General features: G+C 43.8%; 1 protein-coding gene across 1 annotated transcript in view; it reads left to right on the top strand.

Annotated features, from left to right (window-relative positions):
• The window catches only part of LOC141015835 (zinc finger MIZ domain-containing protein 1-like), a 125,821-nt gene that overhangs the window by 35,680 nt on the left and 72,248 nt on the right, over positions 1–17,893 (top strand). The gene's annotated exons all lie outside the window — the stretch shown is intronic.

The raw sequence follows: 17,893 nt of genomic DNA, 5'->3' as shown, positions 1-17,893 counted from the left end.
TAAGTGGTTATGCTGCCCAAATTACACCTTTAACCCTCCGCAAATGAAAAATGGTTTGCAAACAATTATGAGACAGTAGGCAGTGGTTGTGAAAAAGCATATTATTCCATTAGCAGCCAAGCTAATGAGCTTGTTTACTGATAGATAGCATGCTAGCTAGCTCAGAGTGCCTCAGTAACTCTTATTTGATGTACCTAAACACACTGAGGGAGTAAACAGGACAGGAGAAAATAAATAAAAAGAAGCTTGGAGAGCTATTGTGGCTAACTAGCTCTACCGTGTGTAGCTACAGCTTGCTAACATGTTAGCCAGAGCTTGCCAGTTACAGCAGTACAGCAACTAGCCTCGAGAGTAGCTAGTCACGTGAGAAAAGCACAGCTATCAACACTGTTTAACTTAACATTCTTTAAATCGAAGAAGAGTAATTAAATTTGTGCTAAATTGGCATTCAGTTTGCCAAATCAATTTAGTTTTTAATCCCTTAAAAACCCCTTAAACCCCTTAAAATCCCTTGAAAACCCCTTTCCGGGCTCTGTAAGAACCTTTTTTTTTATTTACCTGAGATGTTTGATGCCTTTCTGGAAAAAGAAATGTTTTGACACAACTGGAATGAAACAAAGCTTGTTACTGGAAACGGATACCTGCCTCCCACTGCCACTACAGTGATTTAAAGACTTACGACTCTGTTTGCTCAGACACGCTCCGTCCTCCACGCTGTGCTCGAGTGTCTTTGGTAAACACGCGATGGCAGCAGCTTGTGTGTGGCCAGCGTCGACGCACCTCGCAGGACATGTTGGATTCATTAGGAGCTCCTGTGGTGGGGGGTCTGAGTAACAAAGCGTTGAGATGTTGTTTATGATATTCGCCGTTATCCGAGGTTCATGCGCTGCCTGACGAATGTGTACACACACCGAAGGTCACGATGATCCTCTTTAGCCACCAGTTCGTTCTTATGCAACATCAGCGTACGCTCCATTAAAGGGGAGAATTATGTCGTGGAAAGGGAATGTAATTGGTTTGTCCACTGTATTATACAATACAGCTATGGCTTCATGGATTAGGAATTGGGACATCCAGCACACACACACACACACACACACACACACACACACACACAAACACAGAATAGATAAGAGTGGTTTATCTTGATTAGAGCAGTGTGAATGCTGAGAAATACGGTGCCCTGACAAACATCTGCCCGCCACACAGCCGAGTGGGATAAACCAAAGTGATTATTGTGGAAACGTCAGGCGAGGTAGACAGTGAGAGCAAGTGAAACTAGGAGGGGTTTTGACATGAACGGGGGGCACGACACGAGCGCTTCACAGTCAGCTCTCTCGCTCATGACAGATTTTTTCACTCTTGCTGTCGCTGTGAGGTTGCCTTCGTGGAGGGAAAGTCTCGCTGGGTTTTATGTAAAGAAGAAATGAGAGTGTGATCTGTGAGGTCGCTTTCCAAAATATATTATCCAGCAATAAAAAGTGTATGTAAGAATTAGTAGGTAAAGTAGATTATTAAATTTAAGTTGTGCAAGCTAAAACGTCTCAACTTTAAATTATTAGTCTACTTTACTTGGTAATTTTGATTTACGCTGTTTCCTTTATTTTTTATGAAGTTAAGTCACTTTGTCAGATTTTACAGTTTAAATCAGCAGCTATTTTGATAATTGATTAATTGGTTTGAGTAATTCTTTATGACAGTAAACAGAATATCTTTAGGTTGTGGACAAAACAACGCATTTGAGGACGACATCTTGCACTGTAGAATCTGAAAAAGTGACTCAAGAAAACCAACTTCGAAATCGCAGATTTATCATTTTAAGTAGTAGTACAGTCAGCTCGCTGAAACCAATGAAAGCCTGACGATTTTTGCTCGATAAATCGATCGGTTAACCGACTACTCCTGTGGCTCCCAGTATCAGTCAGTTGATGTCTGAAGGTTGCCAGGTTGAGCCCTAATGAGTAATTGCTTTCCTCTGTGAAACGTGAGGGGGGCAGACATTCTGTTAACCTCGCTAAAAGGGACAAAAAAAGGGGGGGGGAGGAAAAAAAAAAAATCCCCTTCCTGTCAGTGGTCGCTCTTTCTCTCTGTTCTTGTGAGATCTGGAAGTGATAAGTGTGAGGCCTCTGGTAACTGAACAGGAAGGATAGAGGGCCTGGCCTCGGAGCTCAGAGCCCCCTGCCTCCGCTCACACATGTCCACCTCCCCTGCACGGGCAAACAAAGACAGCAGAGCCTGCCACTTAACTCCAAGTTTCAAAAAACATTTAAGCCTATTAGAAGGATTATTATCACTTGTTGGAGTGAACTCTCGCTCTGAAGAGATTTCTGTTGAATATAATAACAGGCAGGCGGTTTGATGAAACAGACCTCGGCCAAATTAATGCTCTGCGGCGGCTTCACGCCCGGGCACAATCGCAACTCCCTTGTTCCACTGACCGGTGTTGAGTCAAGTGGAAGTACTTTATTAAACAAGCACAGGGGCAGAGGAGTGAGAGTTTAACATTCAACACAAACACCCCAGAGGTCTGAATGACAAGCTGTTAAACTGATAACCGTGATGGAGCGGCTGTAGTGTCTATACATAGATGTTTTCCTGAACCCTGAAGCAGGTACTTTAAGGGGAACTCTTGACACTCCGAATGTGTGTGAATAAACTGTTTTGCGAGTCGCCATTCCAACAAAAACTTGTTATGAACCACTTTGGTGAGCTTGTCGTGCCAACAGCACAGGCAGGACAACGTTTGTGAAGTATTTACTGGATGAAAAAACAGAAATTACAGGCAGGCTATCTGTAACTTCAGGGTTACAAACAACAGATTGCACAAAGTTAGTGAAAGATAAAAGCGCCTGGAAAGGAGAAGAGCTTTAATCTTTGTAGTGATAATCTTCTAGGGCAGGACTGCTATGATTCTTTCAAATGTAAAAATGTCATCATGGTTTAAAAAAAGAAAAAAAGTGTTCGCTAAACTGCTATTTAAACCATCTGTCTCTGTCTATTTTGCTATTATAATCACATAAGCCAGAAGTTTTATGTAAACTAGGCGCTTTCTTGAGGATGTTCTCACGTTCGAAGATCGTTTTATGCTCGCTTCGCTGCGTCAAAACGGTCTTGACATGATAAATCTGAATCAGCCCTTATGAGATACTTTACCTGGCATTTCTGGCCCATTGTGTTCCCTGCTGGTTCATTTAATCACTGTAGATAACAGGCCAATCACACATGTCACCTGATACCCTAACCCTACAAAAGTTCTTCTTGCTCGACTCAAAATCTGTTTCCACACAGAGTAATAAAGTAAAGTACAGCCATTTATTAGTAAAAACAGCCACAAGAAACGTTTCAGGATCAGTACGGGTTCTCCAAATATTCCCGCTCCACTTATTACCAGCAGCTGAATGCAACAAGATCGGATTCATTATTATGGAAGTGTCTAAAAACATGCTGGGAAACGCAGGAACCTCACTTAAATGGATAATAACCGCACAAGAAGCTCCAACAAAAGGCACTTTATCACAATAAAAACCCCTTGGAATGAATTGGCCTACTCATATTATCGGTTTCTTAAAGGTCAGGAAGGCGATTCTTGAGAAAGATAGTTGATTGCTGAGTCCCATTCCCAGGTAGGGTTAACCTATCTTTCTCCAGAATATCCTTTCATACCTTTAACACTGAACAATTATCCAAGGATCTTGCCCTTGAAACTTTTCTGTCATGACAGCGATGGTGCAGACGATTGACTCAAGGGTTCACCATTGTCATGTAGCAGATGAGTGGAAAGATGATTGTTCTGTTCACTACCCACTGAATAACTAGGCATGACATGATAGCACCGGTGCCATGTTCTCGCAACGTCTATTATCTAATCTAGCTTCCTCTATGCTTAACTCTCATGTGGAATTTCCATCTGATCCCATCTCTTCACAATACCTTTACTTGTAAAGCAACTTTGGGAGTCTAGTGCATATCTTTTTCAAGGCTCAGACTGTGGCGGAGATGTTCTGGGGATGGTATCCTCCCCATGAAAAAGTGCGAGATAACGTTCCAGGGTGACAGCTGAATTATTAGCCCATTAGTCACCGGAGAGAGAAAGAGGTGGATGAACATGGCATCCGTCAAGAAAGAGCCTCTTTTTTGCAGATAGCCTCCCCTAAATGCCGCCCAGGAATCTTGTAAGTCTCTCCCACTGATGTAGGAGCTGGAGGGCCGGGGTCAGGGAGCAGAGCCGGAGCGATCCCGGTTCTCTGCTGCTGCGGATGACCCGGCCTCCTGTCCCAGGAACAGAGCAGCATAACACAGAGGCAGAACTCAGTGTACTAGACTAAAAATAGACGTGGCGTCAACCCTGCTTTCCCACAGACACATACAAATGTAGACGCACGCGCTCGTGCTCGTACGAGCACCCCACAGCAGTGTGGGCGCACGTATTCAGAGGCGATCGCGACCTCCGGTGATAGTCGGTGACACGCCAGAACATGCTTGATTGACAGGGTGACTGCGGCGGTACAAAGTGCCTGTGTGCTCAGGACAGATGTTCTCCACAGCCTGCTCAGATGGTCCGCGTTGACGTACAGCAGGAGGAAGCCATTAAGCAACACTTGGCTCCGAGATGAACTTCCCCACTGCTCTGTGACCCTGGTGAATCTCAGAGCCTCCTTTACATCTCATGTGTCTTTGTGCAAGCTATCCGCCTGGCAAGAAGACGGCGCAAAGAGAACGAAGAGCACTGAACAAATGGAGTAGCGCTCGCTTCTCCCTTTGATGTGAAATTAAACCTGATATCCCTTTGACATGCCGTCCATGGATAACTTGTCAATTTCCTGCTCGTGATGAATAGCCTGAATAAGCTACGCTTCACAAGCCAACAAATTAATTAATGGCATGCCGTAATATGTTTTAAGAACACTTGGCATTGAGATGCCGTTGGCTCGTGAATGGTCTACCTCGATGCTGCTTCTTGAAATACGACCGCATTAAGGAGCCTTTCTTCTGCCTAATGCAGCCATATTATTGCATCTCTCTTTGTCAGTGAAAGCTGTTACTGTGGTCTCATTAGGTTGGCACATTCCTGTTGTAGAATATAGCCCAACAAGCCTGACTTGACTCCGCACAGCTCCGGCTAAATGTTCTATTTGTAATATGTCTGTTTAAAGCTAATGAAACGATGATAGTGGCAGCGCTGCAGGGCCTTGAATTAGCCCACCAGCTGATCTGCCATTCAAGGGGCCCAGTTTGAAGTATTTACAGCAGGAGGACAAATATAAGCCCAGAACCTAGATGCTGTAGTTGAAGTTCATCAAGTTTATTTGCTTTATGCTTGTTGCTGCTTTATTTGAGGGGGAGATATGTTTTTGTTCTCCACTACATTTTACTACCACTACCATTACTTTTACAACTACTTTCTCCACAGTATTTACTTTATGACAGATTTAAGTACAGCATTTCCAGAACTAATCAACAGTATAAAGTTATAACGTACAAAGAACAATCACTTGATGTTGAGCGTGGCAGTCAGACACAGTTAGCGGTGAACACAGTGGACAACATACCTAAATGACTGAATAGGTCAATTGCTGATGACTCCCAAAATAACATATATCGCAGTTCACTAAAAAATTACCCTTGCAGTGTACCAGAGACAGGTGTACTGGATATTTGATGTACGGATGCAGTTTGGTAAGGTTTAGGAAAACATCATAGTTTGGTTTGAAATAACAAGGTTACTTTTGTAACTTAGGGTTAGAGTTAGGGTTAAGGTTACACACATGATGTTACTTAACTATGTCGGTCAGTTAAAATAACTCACTGTTGACTTGCGCTTTCGCCCTGGGCAAGAACACCGGTCTCCTCGGCGAAAGTCCTGTGCTTGTTTCACCCAACCACCCGTCCCCGACCTCCTCCCTATGCGGACTTGTGGGTCTCTATGCTACTTCCTCATACTTCCTCCTTTGTTGCCATAATCATTTCTACGATCACTAGTGGTCACCACCTAATACGAAACCTAAATTCGAGTCGTAATAAGCTGTCGTCCCTGAGAGGAGTTGGTGGTGACCAAAAACAGAGCAAAAAGAGAGTGAATATTAGACTGTCAAAGATCGAAACCACTGTCATGCCTGTGCATGAGGGGGCGGGAGGCAATTAGGTCAACTTAGCATTCCCAAAATGTCAGACTATTCATCTAAAGTTAGCTACATACGTCAAACATTTACTCATGATTGACCACTTTTACTGATCCACATCTCTTGGATGGAGAATGAAGAAAAGCAGATATTTTAACACATACAGATATACAGCATGTTAAAAACTGTGAAATTAAGAAAGACTTTGTCTGGTTTCTTTCAAAGGCTTTGATATAAAACATGGTGTATATCACCGGTTTATCTCCACAAGCTCTGAAGCTTGATTGAGCGTCATACAATGCCAGTCAGATCTTTTCGAAGGCTCAGGAATTCGTGGCAGACAGGCTGATAGTCATCAATTTCAGACTTGTTTGGTAATTTTTGGGATCAAAGGCGATGATGAGGATGATGATACTGATGCTAATCCCACTGAAGGGGATGATTGAGTCATCAAGGCAAAACAGCTGTCTTATGTGCCGCCTCTAATGGCTGATGATGACGGTAGCAGAGTGTAAGTGAGTGCAATTGACAGCGGAGTTCGAGCTTCCTTGGGGAGGAGGGAGAAAAGGCTGAATCTGAGCAGAGGGAAGCAGGCAGCAGGGTGGCCATGAAACATTCATGCACCTGGGGACTCTTTGCATAAGGAGAGCAAGCTGAGCCAGTAATGAAGTAAAGAGCAGAGGACTTTTAATGGCTCTGTTTGTCCTTTTATGAGATTAGCAGTAGTCTGGCTTCTTATATGAATTGCGTTAAAGTGCATACAGTGATTTAGTGACTTGTCCCCGCACACTGCCTGCTTCGGTACCTTCCAGGAAATATTATTTACATTTGGAATAATCTAATTGTGGTTAGCTACAAGATAATTGGTACCACAGGTGCACGGCTGGTTATAGCTCAAAAAGTGGACAGCAGAAGGTGAGTTATTCCCGGCCCCTCGGCCCCGCCGACGAGATGACAACGGAGCACCAAATGTGGACATCCCCAGTTGTGCCGGTTTAACAGTTGTCCGTCTTAAACTCATCCCGCGAGCTCTCGCAGGGACAGAAAAGGCGAGAGGAGGAGCAGAGGAATGGCAAGATGAAGAGCAGAAGACGGGAGGAGTAATATTTAGACAGCTGCACGTGTAGCGGCGTGTATCGATGTCAGGGGGAGGGGGGTAGAAGTGGAGGGATATTTCGGTGTCCTCAGCGAGGCCTCCTACAAACTGCAGTATTGATGTCACTGCGCCCTCCTGATTGTAAATCACAAGTCGCAGTCGTCTATAGATTTACACACCTGCTCTCTCTCTTCCTATATCATTGCCGTGTAGTGTCTGTCTGACCTGAGTAAACTTGTTCAAACTTGTTTTAAAGATATCTGAGAGCTCGCTGTCGATGTCTCCGTCCGCAGCCCTGACTGGCGAGAAGCGGTACAGTGACGGTGGTTGTGTGAGACAGCTGGTCACATGTCTGCGGTCCTGTGCTAGACTGGCCCTGTGCCTTGAGGTGGTGGATGGCAGCTGACTGCTCTGATTCACTGGGAACTCAACTTGTGCGTTGTGCACCTCACAATGGACTGACTCATGGGGAGTCGACGCCGAGCTTGTTCAGTGTCCATCTCTGCGCCGTTTTACTGGAACTTTCTGTTTGACTCCTTTGTTAACTGTGTGTTTTGATGGAGACAGTGGTCTTTTCTTGTGACTGTGTGTTTTTCTTACATTGTTCCCGGTTTCGTTCCAGCGGGAAAGGGTCAGATCCCCTCCCTCGTCTCCTCGCGCTGCGCTTTCTTGTGACTGATAACTGTCTCGCTGTTGTCTGGGAGGGTATGTGGACTGTCAGTCAGTCTCAGGCAGCTTCTTTTCACCTGACATGAAGGTTTTTCACAGGAAGTGTGAAATGTGCACCCAAATTACACCTCCATCCCACTTCTACCTGTAGGATTTGCTAATAATCCCTTACAGAGCTGCACAATTAATCAAAATATTATGGAAATATGAGCAAGTGCAATATCCAAATCACAGAAGCTGCAATTTTTTGATAAAGGTGAGATTACACAGCATTCAGATGAAGTACTGTAGTGCTGCAGAGAAGTCCTGACCGACAAATCTTGTTTGTGTTAGAAAACTTTAACTTTATTTTGATGAGTTTTTCATATCGCAATCGCAGTATCTGTCAAAATAATCACAACATGATGTTTTTCACCATATTGTGCAGCTCAAATCCCTCACTGGCTTCCCAGCAAACATTCCCAGTTGCATTTAGAGCCATTAAATCCAAATCAGTCCAGTTTGTATAATATATCCAAACATTTTAAAGCTTATCAGATGCCAAAAAGGTGGTGCAGTGTTAATACTATATAGAATGTAATGGTCCTTTAAGGTGAGGGCTGCACAATTAAATGCAATACAGTATATATTTCCAGTTGTGTTTAGAGCGATGAAATTCAAACTAGTCAAAGCTTATCAGATGCCAGAGCAGTGGCACAGTGGTAATATGAAATAGCGATGGTCCTTTAAGGTCGGAAGATTTGTTCATTTACATATTTTAATGTGTGTGTCGGAAAAACAAGTCAGCAATTACTCAAACGACATTGTTTTGTCACATTTTTTCAAACACAACAAAACAAAGGGTAACGAACAAACAAGTCGACACTTACTCAAATCACATTTTATGTCACATTGCTATAAACACATCAAAACAGAGGCAAAAAAGCAATAAGTATACCTATAAATATTCAGTTGTGCCACAGCTAATGGCACGACAGCTCACGGTTAACACACAGTGTTCACATTCTTCAGCTCCTGTCTTCCAGTTTTTCAGGTAGTCAGCAGTCAGAAGTGCAGACGACTATCCCGGCGAGCGATGGAAATGTTTGTCGCTGTAAATAGAGCTCAAAGAAATGCTGACACGTCTCAGCCCCCAACACAGTCTGAGACTCAAATTGAAACGGAGCAACAGAATTAAAATCAGATTGAACGCTGAAAGCTGCTAGGGCCAGAGAAAAATATTTCCTGTGATGGGGTTCAAAAAGTCTGCTGTGTAATGTCTCCTCTTGTCTTGATGATTGCAAATGATCTTGCAATTTCAATTTTTGTAAGAAACACGATAATGATAAATGCTCTCTAGTGGTATATTTTTCTGTGTTTTTCTCTGCTTCCTTTGTGAAGCAGTTCTCCATTTTGTGGTTTTCTCTCCAGCCACATTGTGCACCGCTGCGAAACCAGCCGTCTTTGTGCTCTTCAATAACCCGTTTTGCTTGGCGACAGCACAGCGAACATTAAATCTCTACCTGCGGTCACTCTCGGTCCCCTATCACGTAATAACATGTGCAACATCCGCGCAGCAGCCACTAATTGCTGCTGGATATTAGAGCGAGGTCTCTTAAGACACTGACCTTGCTTTAGCCAATCATAACAGAGCGTGTTACCGGGTTGAGCTCTGATCAGAAGAGGCCCCCGCAGCAGGAACAGGAGGAATTAATTATTCAGACTGGTCGCTCGCACGTTTTGCTGGACACCACATTTAATGACATCTATAATGGCATCTTTGCGAGAGATTAATGGTGATGTGAGACTATCAAAAGCAAGAAAATGCACAAAAGTCCGGTCAGATCGCTCTCTGAGCGCATGGTACAAGCACAAAGGGAGAGATTTCGCTCTGAAAATCTGTCATCTAGGATCTTACTGTACACATCTCGATGCCTTCTGTGCAATCTGGAAAATTCTGCTTCCAACCGACGCGCACGAGAACCTATGGTGATTGCTTAAATATTTATCATACGAGGAAACGAAGAGGTAAGAGATTAGAGCCTTTCCTCACAATATTTATATCTCTGCCACCAATGTTTAGTTTCTACAGCTCGAGGAAAAGGCCGAGTTCTATAATGATCAGTAGTCGGGTTTCCACTGACCTTTTTACAAGACAGGACGGCGCTTCGATGGATTGAGAATGTTTTCGTGTTAGTTAGGGAAAGGGGGCCATTTTTTTTGCCTTGGTGTCCATCGTTAGCCCGATTATCATTTATATATTATATTAGTTATTAGTTTGAGTTATTTATTCAATACTCTTCTTAATGGAGAAAATTAGTTGAAGTTAAAGGCCAAAGAGTTTAAAAAGGGTTGGAAACTTGAGTCTGTATTAATGGTCTGGATGTGTTTATAGTATTACTGAATATGTGACTCAAAATCCAAAACTAGGTTATTTCCCTTTGACTTTTTAGAATAATAATATACGCACTGAATGTAAATAATAATGTACTGATTCATATATAAGAGGTGTCCTAAGAAAGTAGGTTAGTAAAGAAAAACTGTCATCACTGCAGCTCTCGCAGCATCCGTGTGTATCTGCTGTAAATAGTGCTTAGCAACAGCAAGGTTACCGACTGTGGTTGCATCTGCATTATGCTAATGTAATGAGAGCAGGAAGCCATCGGAGGCCTGTTGCACTGGATCGCTACGGGGACACACACAAACGCAAGAGTCATCACGCGAATTAGCAGGATGGCTGATCCGTCGAAAAAAGAGCTAAAAAGTTTTCAAAAAGAGAGAGAAGAAGCAGCCAAAACCGGACCCAGCACTCATCCAGGTCCAGGCAGGTCAGATTCAAATGCTGAGTCCTGCCTTGATATTTCTCTGGTTCTTATCGCGACCTCAGAGCAAACATGCAAACAATCCGGCCTGTGTGTTTCCAGTCACATGGGCCTGAAGTGCTGGAGAGTCAGCGTGTCTGTTCTGGTATTTCCTGAGGCTTCGTAAACATACATACACACTCTCTGTTTTCTCTCTCTGCGCTGTCACACACAGATGGTGGTTATCCTCATTTGTATAGCGAGGCAAGTGCGAATTAAAATGTTCTACTATGAAAAATAAAACAAGATGAAAAGATAATGTGAAATAATAAAACTACTGTTTGTATGTAACTCTTTGTTATTGCCACTGTCACGGAGAGGAATGCTTTCATGATGAAGTTAGGGTTTCATTATAAAAAAAACTGTTCTGTAAAATGTCAGGAGTAAAAAAAGTTTATACGATGAAACGTGTAATGAGCCTTCACGTGAAATTTGCCTTTTCTCGTGTGAAAAGCACAAATTGTGATTGGCTTTTTTGCACATGTGGATTATAACTTGTACATGTGAGAACAAAACACGGCATGAGATCCTGAAGTTTGCTTCTTCACATGTGAACTCAGCAGTTTCAGAGAGGCGCATAGCGATATAAATGTTTTTATTATGTGGACATCATACACACGGTTATATTCTCCACAGTTCAGTTGTTCAGTTGATTTTATGGAAAACATAAGAACCCACAAATAATTCATTCAGATTTGCCTGCATGGTGAGCAGAAATTAAGGGAAAAAAGTGGCATTTGGCGATTATCGCATGTAAAATCAAATTTTAACATGCAAAAATGAATAATGTCACATGTGAACTGGTCAATTTCACACGTGAGTTACATTTATTCGGATGTGATTGGCTTTCTTTCACACGTGGATACAAATTTACACACGTGGAAACAAAATGTAGCACATAAAACATATTCAAATGCGATTAGTTATTTGGAAAAACTGTCACAAAAAATCTTCAGTAGTTTGTTCGAGATTGTCTTTTCCCCCCAAAAAAACAACTGATTGAATACGCTGCTGTTGTAAGAGGAATGACTGTGTGAAAGTTGTTATGCATCCGAACAGAAAAACAGAAGGAAGTGTGACTTTATTTTGCACTTCTCCTTTTTTTTATCTTCTCATCCTCATCGAGAAATATATTTACAATAAATAAACTAAAGGCGGATTAAAGCTCCCAACTGGACACCCAGCAGAGAAAGCCTCGACCGTTGAATGCAGTTTAATCGGCTTCTTATGCATTTAGCTCACTCAAAAGCATATTTTTAGCAATTACAGTACCATCTCTAAAGCCATTAATGGATGTTGTTTGTGTGTGAGTATGATTATTGCGCTGGACTTATCCGGAGGATGGTCGTGCATTAAATCATTATTCGATTTAACCATTTCAAATGTGTGTGTGTGTGTGTGTGTGTGTGTGTGCACCGGTTCATCTAATTGATTTGGAGTGTTAAAGTGCAGGGTTCAATGAATACTCTAATCAAAACCTTGGAGGCCGCTGCTAAATGGTGAAGAATGATCTAATGTGTCTCAAGCTTAAGTCTTTAAGTGGATTCTTCTTTGTGTTTTAGTCTCTGGAGGGAGTTAATATACGAACTGTAAAAGACAAATGTTTGGATCCCAAAGTTGGAATAAAATGAAACAAGCTGAAGCCCTGATTTTGGACCTCCAGATGCGTTTGAGTGCTGTCAGTATCTCTCTCCGCTAATCTCCCCTTTTGCCCATTTAGTTGCCATCTAACACCATTTCATGGTGTCGATACAGAATCTAAAAAATTCAATAGCTGAGCATGTATGCTGGGATTATAATTTGGAGTCTCTGTGGGGGATGTAGGTCAACTGAAAGGCTCTATTTCCTCAAATATTGTAATCCCCATTTGTTCTGCTTTTTCACCAGAAACACAGCTTTGAGGTCTTTGTCAGGCTACAATGCCCCGAGCAGGACAGTGGCTCTTAATGCCGTTGTCTTGTTTCCAGATGATTCCTCGTGTTGCGTGCCCGTTTGCTTATTTTGTCACTTCAAACTGCTTTGCTTTACCATACCTCCCGTCTTTTCACGGCTTCTGTGTCTCTCATTTCTCTTCCTTGAACTTTCACTCCTTGGGTTTGCCGCTCTGCTGCGGTGCGAGAGCCAAAAGAGGTCATGTTTATAGTTGAACTGGGGAACGAGGTCAGCAGGATATACCCATTTAACCTTGCTGGAGACCTGCGCAGCTCAGCGAAAGGAAGTCATTCATTTAGTCTCGAGTGATAAAACGCGGTTGAGCAGTTTACTCTGTCTGCCTTTTCATTGATTAAAAAAAAAACTGATTTCTCCATCACTCTCCCAAACTAATTCGGTGTAATATTGGCCACACAAACTAATTTCGTGCCTGTTTCTCTGTGCTGGAGGAATAGTTTTGTGAAACCATGCATGAACATAAAAAATTGATTTGTTTATATATCATCTCAGTATAATGGGTTTTTGCCCTGATTCAGTGACAAAACCTGATTTACCTTGCAGGAGAAAAGGATTACTCTACTACGCTGTACATATTCTGCTCCTGTGTTGCGTAAAACTGATAACAAGTATGGCACAAGACAAGGCTGTCCATTGTGGAAAGAGGGTTTTTTTTTTTTTTTCCAACAAAAGTCATTATGCTGGATCAATGCTCCCCGGAGAAACGGCAGGCTCAAACGCCACACACGGAGATGGAGGAGTGCGTCAAAATATGTAACAGCCCGAGGCTTCTTTTTTGATGGCTCAGCAGGCCCAGGTACATACCACATACCTGCAATTATGTGGATGTTTTAACCAGCAGGCATAATTCATCTAATGTCTGTCATACCTCTCTGGAAAGTGGCACTAAAAAACATTAAAATGACGTGAAATTACTTGTTCGCCCATTTAAACACATTTTCAGATTTACCTCGAGTAGCCGTGAAGATAATTTTGGTTTTATATGCTCGTGTTTTGGAGATAGCTGCATACAATGGAGGTGAAGGGAACTGAACACTTGTGGTGTTCGTAGCACTGAAAAAAATGAAATTAAAAACATTCAACAGCATGATATCATTCAGGGAGAAATGTCAGGGTCGCTCACAGTGAGGTTTTTGGCAGCAGAAGTTTCCAAGACCTGAGCAAATAAAATAAAACCAAACTGTCTGCGCGGCTATTAAAGCACGAGTTCCCATTTTTTTTTCAACCGAGCTGTGCAGCTCAAGTTGCATTGTGGTGTAGGCACCAGGTTTTGACAAAGAAGAAGAATAATGTGGAAAAACAAAGGACGATATCTCCGGTTCTTCTGCATTAACTCTGATCCTTTTTCATTTCAAAGTGTCCATCCTGAGCCAGACAGTGTTACAGACAGAGTACAAAGCTAAACTGGTGGAGTCTACTTTAAAGTTGAAGGTGCACTATGTAAGAGATAGCCATCAGTCAGAGTCATAATCAAAGTAAATACTGCAGAGCAACCGCTTACTGCTGCTCAGTTAGCCGTGCAGCTAGCGGTCTGGACCGGGAGCTCAGGGACCAGTGTTTATACGAGACGTAGGATTTTTGGCTGGTTAGCATGCTAACTTCAGCAGACATCTCTGCAGCACAATACATAAACTGCAATCAGTTTGTGGAATTTTTTCTGGTGTCTTTCCTTCTTTATGACAATAAACGGAATATCTTTCGGGTTGTGGACAAAGTAAGACATTTTAGGACGTCGGCTTGGGCTTTGGGAAACACTGATTGACATATTTAAAGGCCGAACAAGAAATCGATTACTTGACAGATTAACCGTCAATGAAAATTAGTTGCGGCCCTGCTGTTTAGCACAAAGCCCCTCTTTGCTTTGGTGTCTCTCTGCAACAAAGCAGCAAGGAAACAGCTGTTCGGGGGAATCACAAAGGTTTCAGCTAATTTTTTGTTATGAATTTGCAGGAAAAGAGGTGGATTTTGTCCTCCGTCCACTCTCTCCCACACAGTATCACTTCCAGACAGTATGAACAGGAAAATGAACTAGTAACTCTGTCAATAAACGTATCATCTAGGTAATAAAATTAGGGGGAGCTGACCCTTTAGGATAGGAAATGAATGCGCGTGTACTCTGTGTCGTCCATTCATTAAATCATGTCTGCCGGTCTGTCTTTGTCATCAGCCTGCAGCCTGTCTGGGGCAGCAGTATGTGCATGTATGGATGGCACATTTAGCCTCTCTGTCTCATCTTGAATGTTTATACCTGGGGGTCAAATCACATCTGATTTAAAAAATAAAGTCAGGAGGTTGCATTGTGGGAAGTGAGTATTTCCTGGTTATAGAGCTGGGTGCTCTGAGAAGCCTCTCCATCTGCCTTGCACGAGCGTGTGGTAGTGGATCTGCTCGAGGGGGTTGTAGAGGCAAGTTGGGGGGTGGGGGCGGGGGCAGGAGAGGCGATGGGGGTGGTAGGGGGGTGTTTCTGTAAATAGCCCACCCCGCGTTAAGAACCGGCATGCCAGGGCGGCGCTCTGTGCAGTCCTGACCTCACCAGCCAAGCCGCCGCTCACATTTCTTCACTGTGGAAGGCTGTGGAAGTCACTGTTTCTCCACTTTATCCAGGTCAGATCTGATCTACTCTCACTAGTAAAGCACTGACGCTCGTGACCCCGGTGCCCCCCTCACTGCCAGCCAGTGTCAAAATAACACGAGCAGCTCTGCGACGGGGCCTCCGCTGCTTCAGCCTGCTGTTACGAAACCACGCTGGCCTCATTTGTGTTTCTAAATATCCACACTCGGATACATTTTCAGATCAAAACAAAGCGTCGGCTCGATTTGATTTCCCTATTCCTCCACATTAAGCTGTTAAAAGAGAGTTTGCCTCGCAGCGTATGTGCAGTGTGTATATGTGTGTGCTCGGAAGTAGGTCATTGATTTGGAACTTGGACACTGATTATGTGCTGGCCTAGAAATGGGCTATAATCGGTGTCTCTCATACCAAAACAGCTTTTCATAAGTGGCAGTTATTTCAAGGTCAGGACAACAGTTGCGTCTCATTGCTACACATACATACAGACTTTATTTATCTCGTTCTCAGTCTCAACAGATTGCAGTCTCGAGAATCTGTTCAATCTTGTGAGATTGCTCATTTTAGGATACATTACCACCAGGGAGAGAGAAAAAAAGCCTCTGAATATCGTGTTCATCTCTCTTTATAGGGATGAGTATGTGCCAAATCTGCAGGCATGCCCTGTTCTGTCCTCGATGGGGGTTTGATGTGCTCATTCGGATGCCATTTGAGCCAATAATGTAAATATTCGTGGTCTTTGAACAAGCCAAGACGTGATCTAATCTGTCTCGAGTCTCAGGAAAACTCTCCTGGAACACGTGTTTTTAAAAAGAAGGGTTTTCTTCATGACCGTGTTGGAGTAAATCTTGCGCTCAAAGCTGGGAATTAACTGTCAGCTAGCATCATACCAACTCCCCTTTCTCCGTCTCTCTGTCGCTGTGAGCGAGCGTCTGTATTAACAGTGGATTATTCAGAAACACCCTCAGGATGAGGACTTGATATTGTTTTGTAAATGTAGCCGGATATAGATTCAGTTCTGCTTACAGTGTGAGCTTGAAGAACTAGTTGTTCTCTCTGAATGGTGGTTGTAAGGGGGGGTCAAAAGGCCATGTTTGTGTACTTCCTCTTCTCTTCCTCAGTCTTGGCTAGCGTGGGTCAAGAACAAACAGTGGGAGCGTGCTAGCATGAATGGAGATCTCTTATTTTTAAAGTGGCTGTATTCCCTGGTGCGCTCTTGTGTTGGCTGCAGCGTCTTTTCATAATGACAGCAGGAAAAGAGCTCGAAAATCTGACTTTGCATATCATCTCGGGGGTTTGCATGAGAGCGGCGTCGCAGTTGCCTCCTCCCTTCTCCTGCGCGTCCCACATGGAGGATCCTCCTCAGCGTGCGCCCGTTTAAATGAGCCCTCGCCTATGTTTGCATTTGTTTAGGCAGAGAGGCAGAAACCAACAAGCAGGCACAGACCAAATCCTATCAAAAAATGACATCAGCCGCAACAGCTGCAGGCTGTGGCACTGCGAGGAGAGGAGGGAGAGAGTGAGAGAGAGAGAGAGAGAGAGAGAAAGAGAAAGAGAGAGAGGGAGGAGAACAATTGACCAGAAGCGACACGGGAAAGAGAGGTGACCTGATTGCTCAGCTGGCCAAGAGCACGGGAAGGAAGCAGCAGGAAAGGCTGGTCCCCTCAGTCTGGCCTGGCTCTCTGCTGCTTCTGGTGGGTCCCTCTGTGGCCTTCCTCTCCCCCCCCCCTCCTCTACTCCTTCCCCTCCTCCCGTCCTCCTTCCCGCACTGCTGCCTGTCACGGCTCACTACATCGGAACAAAATGATCAGCTCTCACCTCCTCATGAACACGGGTCATCATGGTAGCCATGCAAAGGCTGGGCCCTTTGTATTAGATAGGGATCACTGATATCTGGGGAGGAGGAGGAGGAGGAGCCGCCGCAGCCGGCCAGAGAAGTCAACATTGTTTTGGTGTTTTACTGCACATATATGTAAGGGTGTTTAATTTTTATTATTTTATTTATTAGCGATGGCCTGGAGGTTGCCAATTTCCTGGCCCTATTAATTTCATCTTGTCGCACTCGAGGAATTATTGGACTTGCGTGCGCGTGTGTTTGTGATTCCTCTCTCCACAAGGAAGCACGTCAAGTACCTCTTTCACAGTTCCTGTAGCTCATAATGTAATTAATTCTAATCGCAATCATCGTAATAGCTTTTCAGATCAAATACCCAAGAGCGGTCCTAACAAAATAATCCATTCCTCTGAAAAACAAACACCCAAACTCTCTCTCACACACCCTCCCTCCATGTGTTTGGCTTTGGCTTGGAGAGAAGAGCAGTCAGTTGGACGAGGGGCGGGTGGTGGTGGTGGGGGGGAAACATCAGAAAACAGAAGGACCTGCACATTTGCATACCTTTTTAGCATGTGGCTGAGGGAGCCTTTATTAAATTCAACCCCCCTGTGGGGTGGGCCCAACCATTCGAGGAGGGGGGAGGGGCACAAGGGCTGCGAAGGGAGGGGAAAGGAGGGGTGGTCTCATCTTGGAGACAGGAGGCACCATCTGAGCCAGCAGACAAACAATGTTTCCAGACACGAGGACAAGGTGGCAGCAACGGCAAAGTGGTTTTTCAGCAGACCAGTGCTGTCCCTGTCTGGTAATGGAGGACGG

This window comes from Pagrus major, chromosome 20 (assembly GCF_040436345.1).
Source record: "Pagrus major chromosome 20, Pma_NU_1.0".
In the NCBI taxonomy this organism is placed as follows: Eukaryota; Metazoa; Chordata; class Actinopteri; order Spariformes; family Sparidae; genus Pagrus; species Pagrus major.
Note: the sequence above shows the minus strand (reverse complement) of the source record. Positions and strands in the feature narration are given on the sequence as shown.